The following is a 6,000-nucleotide window of genomic DNA, read 5'->3' as shown; positions in this document are numbered from 1 at the left end:
TCTACCCAGTTTTATGATTCCCGTCCTATTTCCAAGATATGAGATAAGAAAGAAGTGCTTTGGCTCTGACTAGATTTTTCCCAGATTCCTGTGACTATAAGAATCAGAAAGTATTTATGTTAAAGTCAGGTTCCCACACTGCAGAGAAACAGTGTTGCTCCAGGGGCCATTCAATTTTTCCACTGGCTTGCCTAGTTTATGAACTGCCAAGTTTTTTTCCTTTTTTAAGAGCTTTAAAACCTGGCACACGGCTGAAGTAGACTCTTATCTACTATTTTTATAATTATATAGTATATTAGTAAGTATCTGTACAGCAAGAGATTCATGACTTGACATGAGAATGAAATTAGGCATTCCTGTATTACAATGCCAAGCATTATTTATTATGCTTCTAAACACAGAATTAATTGCAAGAACCATTAAAATTGCAGGAACAGACTTCAAGCCACCATTGTTGTACAAATACCACATATATTAATCATTTATTGTGTCTGATGATTGCTTTTAGCATGAGGAAATTCATAGCAAATACCAGCTGCGAGTCAAAAAATCTGAAAAATATGTATTAAGTAATCTAGGCAGTTCAGAAATTTCTCTTTCTTTTCTAAAGCTACAAAAGTTTTCTGAAACCTTGTGGTTGTGCTGTGAAAGTGACACCAAAAGAGGTCATGGCAGTTGCAGAACACTGCTGTTGCTGTGTATACTAGAAGGACTTCAATTTGAATCTCAAAGCTGTTTAATTGACTATGCATAATATCCATCCATCTTCCAGTTGCTCACCTGTACTGTCCCTAGTTACAAATAATTCTGACATGCAGTAATGGCCACATATTGCTGTTGCAAACAGATATAGCCAGATTAACACAGAACACTAGACAGTACTTTTTACTGGACAACCTGCTTTCTTGTTTCCTGGTGTGGACTGTTTATGGCTGCTTGAAGCACTTTTTAATGGGAGCATACAGAACTGGATATTACATTCTTGTTTTAAGGCATGTGCTCTGGACTTAACAGCAAGAAATTCTGGGGCTTATTGATTTGAGGTGGTGGAAACCAATATAGTTGTGCCTTGGTGTCTATAAGCCACCAATATAATGTTGTGAAAAAGACAAAATTTAGGAATACATCAGATGAAGCATTTCCATTAGACATAAGCAAATTTTGTTCAACATAGATAAATCTTAATAATGGCTGCAGAAATTGATTCTTAAAATAGCCTGTAGAGTGTAGAGACTTTTTAACAGGAGGAAGCCAGAAAAACCTCAAATTTCTGAGTTATTATGCTTGATGAAGTGCAAACAAGTCTATAAAATCCTCAGCAAAGCCAGGCTCCAGAGTTCTCAAACTCATGATATCACAGTCCTATAATGTAGAAGAGGTGAGATCCTTTATTTTACTCTTCCTTCCACGTTCTTACAAGACAAGAACAATCCCACTCAAAACAAAAAAAAAGGAATATTTGCCTATAATGCACCTAAGTACTTTCAAGAAATATTTTACAAAGTTAAAAGATAAAAGCTGAAAAGGACAGATCTATTTGCTACAGTGTTGGTAGCTGGCTAAACTCCATGAGCTCAATCATGCACCATTTGAGAAATAAGGTCCCAAATTCTGAGAAATACTCATCCTCCTCATCCACTTGTCTCAAAAGTATTCTGCTTTGAACCTATGCCTCATTCATGGAAATATACCAAGAGCAATGAAAATAAGCACTCAGACTCTAGAGTTCCATACAGGAAGGAAACAAATACACTGAAAACCATTTTACAACCCATAAGCTCTGCACAACTGCAGTTTCTTGGCTTCTACAAGAAGTTTTGTTGGAAAAAAATCCACTTCACTGCCCAGTAAAACTGAAAGGAAATCGAAGAGCTAAGTGAATATTGAGGTCGGTTTTTTGAAGTTCTTATCTAAGAAGCAGCATTCACAGGCAAAATGTTCTATGAACAAAACTTCTGTTTGGGTACAACTTTTCTTATAGCTAATGCATCTGTTCTACTTTTTATACTTCTCAGCATGGATATATTCAGAGTAATAAGTTTACACCTGTTCCTGACAAACTTGGCTTCTGATATGTGAAGAAAATCTGTTCTAGAGAAAGAACAGAAAAGCTAGAGTTGGAATGAGTTGCTTCACTATTTCCTTTTCTGCCTCTATCGTTTCCTTGAAGTAGATTGTTGAAAAATGGAGAACATGCACAGGGAAATGAATTTGCTTGTGTTGTTCACAAAATTTAGATGATTTCTTAGTGTATTACAGCCAGCACATAAACCCTAAGCAACACAAGAACCAATACTGAGCTCTGCAGGGGCAATAAAACACTTCCCAGTTATCCTTGAAGATCCAAAAGAGACTGCTCACACTGTGAACAAGTTTGACAGCAGAGATAAAATAGACACAGTTAGTAGCTGGGAACCTGAGGTCTGTGCTAATGATATGTCAAAAATAGTGTAAAGTTTTCCTGCAGGTGGTCAGGCAGATAAAACACTATAAATTAGAAAAAAGGAACTCTGATTTGAGTCTTAACATCTCATGTAAAAGTAAATATCTTCAAGGAGAACTATGTAGAAGCAAAGTCAGATTGGCATGCCTTAAAGCCTTTTTGACACCTCTCTATATATCTGCATTTTATGAAAGAAATATTTCCTATGAAAAACCTGTCACTAATATTCTGGTATTCTAGAAGATTTCTTAATTTACTGACTTGAGTCCAGTTTTCAAAGCAAACTTGTCAAGCATGAAGGAATTAGAAGGATTGTTTATTTGTTTTTTTATTAAATGGACAGTTTCTAATAATTTTATTTCTCTGCAACTCCTGTCCAAGTATGCATTCCTGTGCATCTCATCGGTTATTTAAAGATAATACTTTAATTCAAGGTGAAAATAGAGCGACTCTTAAAAAAAAAATTAAATAGAGATGCATGCTTTGATAAAGCATGGCAGCCTTTTCCTTTCACCTCAGCTTTATAGCTACTCAGCTGTAGTTATTAATTTATCTCTTTCTTTGGCCTTTAATTAAGCTTGGCTCTATTGTGTCTGTGGAAGAGCAGTTCTTAGAATAATTTCCAGTTCCTTTTCACTTTAAAATGAATTCTGATTAATTTACAGTTGCTTTATGTAATTTTCTGGACTGTATTTTTGTTTTATGACAATTAACTTCGTATTAAACACATGGATACTAATACATCACACATTCTTGAAACCTCCTATTACAGTGAATCTACCTAAATTAAATCCAGTTTTAATTCAGTAAGATTTACCAGGAAGTATAATACTTACATTATTTTGTATTGGGGTTATAAACTTATCTTCATTACATGCTTAGAATTGTTCTGTGAAATTTCTACCTAATATTCCTTTTATGGCTAGGAACACCGAGTTTAGGAACTAGCTTCCTATGCATAAATAAAATATGAGATGTTTAATATCTTAATATATTTAATTGCCACTTATGTAAAACCCAGTATGATTGTTTATTTTTTCTTCTTGTAAATACTCAGGTAAATTAAATACTTCCGAGTGTTTTTCTAAAGTGCACTGGCTAGAGTCACCTCAGACTTCAAATTAAAGTAACATCCTAAATTCTGAGATTGAGCCAATAAATTTATGTTTAAATCTGGGTCATTGCTTTCTAGCTCTAATACAGTCACCATTAAAAATCCCAAATAGTCTGAAGTCTTCCCTATTCCAGCAGAGCAAAACCAGAGATGAGAAACACTGTGAGCTTTAGGAAGGAAACGGGAAACTCAGCAGAGAAAGTTACAGGTCTCTCTGCTCTGAGTTAACCAGGGAAATGCACCCCTGGTTCCTCCTGACTCTAACCAGCTCTGAGCCCAACACACTGGACCTGAGAGGCCTTACTCATACGAGAGCAATATCAGACCCCAGTTTGTGCTGTGGAATTTTGTAGTTTCTAGATTTGCCTAGATCTAGGTCTTTCTAGATGTTCCCAGTCCTGGAGAGTGGGACAAAAATAACCCCAGTGTTAGGCAGCACACATAGGAGTGTTCTCTTCATCTTCCTGAGCCTGAAAACACAGAGGTTTGTCCCCAGGGCAGCACACGTGAAAGAAAATCTGCCCTGTTCCAGTATCTTTGGTACTGCGGTGCACTAGTCATAGCAATGGTAAGAACTTACTATTTACAAGTCTGTAATTTTATACCCAAGCCCTTGAGGCAGCATTTCCAAGGCGTCTGTGCCAAAATTTTCCCCTTATTCTTCTGATCCTATTATATTCTTATTGTTGTTCTCACAGCCTTGCACTTGCAAACCTTGATGGTGTTGTCATGACAGGGTCTCTTGTTCAATACCATGGGCATCACTGGCATATGATTCCTTCCTCTCCTACCTTCCCTTTTCATTCTCTTTTTTTAAATTTTATATAAATATAGATATATTTTATATGTATATATATATAATTTTTTTTAAAGAAAAATACAAAGCACAGGGCACAAGGAGGCAGGTAAGAGCCACCTAAATCCTCAAAATATATTATTCCATTTTATGTGCACAGAAACATAACAACTAATCCGTGTGCAACACTGACATCTAACCAGCATATTTCAGTTATTATTAAGAACATTCTAATTTGGAACAACCCAGGAGAAGTTTGTGTGGATCCTAATAATAAATATACATAACATTAGGGGAAAGATGTCAAAAACTCACCAGAATCATCATCACCACAGTTTGCTGTGATTCAGAGTCCTCAGAGGAGGATACTTGTCTGGGACCCTGTCCCCGTTATTCTCAGATAGACACTGAGTAGAATTTTCCCTTTCCTGTTTTTTAATTTTCTGTCTTTCTCTTCCTTTGATTTATTTGTCCCCAAGAGTCTTTAACCAGACTATCCACCTGCGAGCTGTCCCCACCCATAAACCTTGATGAGTGTGTCTCAGCACCCTTCCTGTAAAAGTCTCCTGAGCTATTCCTAGGTATTACTGTTACAATGACAAAAAAAGGTTTATTTCTTGCTCTCCAACAGGAATGGTATCTCTGTACACCAGCAGGCATGTATAAATTAATACATATTTATTTATGCTTGCAGGCACGGTATGCAAAGTGGTGAAAGAAAATCATAATTTTCTTTTGGGACATCCATCTGTTTCTCTGTGTCAGCATTGATGTTTCAAGAAGAAATCCTTTGAAACACTTTGAATTTTCTAGTGTTCTCTTTTTTCCTTTCTAGCTCAAATTTGTAAAGTAGTTGACACCAGATGGTAATGCAAAATTTGTTTTGTTTGCCATGATACTGTTACGACAGTGAGTAAAATATGCCTTCCTAAAGTTCCCCATAGACACATATCCCTCCCTCTGTCCTAAAAATGTAACCTTGCTTAGCCAAGTTACTTTCTGTCTTCAAAGTTGTGATTTTGTGGTGTTGCACAATGATGCACTGAACATGTATCTGAAGAGTAGCTGCCTCGTCTTGCTTACAGGTGACTGAAAACAGCACATCCAAGCCCAATAAGTCAAAGTCCCACCTGATGGGATGAATACTGGAGGCAGTGGTCATCATCTGTTCAATGACCAGCAGACATAAGAGACCAAACTCCAATGGTAAAAGTCAAGCTGGAACCACAGTAAGGAGTCTCCTAACATGCACACAGCACCAGGAATAATTTGAAGGTCTTTACACAGCAATAATATGCCTGGCAATCATAGGAGCAAACGATTATATGTGCCTGGAAAGAGTTACTACATCATCCTACCTACAAGCTTTTTTTTCCATCAAATGTTCTTTTAAAATTATTTACATATAAAAGAAGTTGGCTAAAAGTCTGGCAATATCTTGCCACTTCAATGGTTTTGCAGTTCTACTCACCCTGTGAGAAAAAACGTTTATTTCAGCTACTTCAGGAAAAACTAAAGCAGTGGTCACATAATGTGCACAATTTTGTTAAATAGGCACAGAGGAATAGATAATCTACAAGGTCTTTCAGAAAAAGACTGACTCAAAAATAGAGCAGAGTCAGGATTTCCACTTGAAAGTCTCAGCTT

Source organism: Sturnus vulgaris, chromosome 6, assembly GCF_052056855.1.
Source record: "Sturnus vulgaris isolate bStuVul1 chromosome 6, bStuVul1.hap1, whole genome shotgun sequence".
NCBI lineage: Eukaryota > Metazoa > Chordata > Aves > Passeriformes > Sturnidae > Sturnus > Sturnus vulgaris.
Note: the sequence above shows the minus strand (reverse complement) of the source record.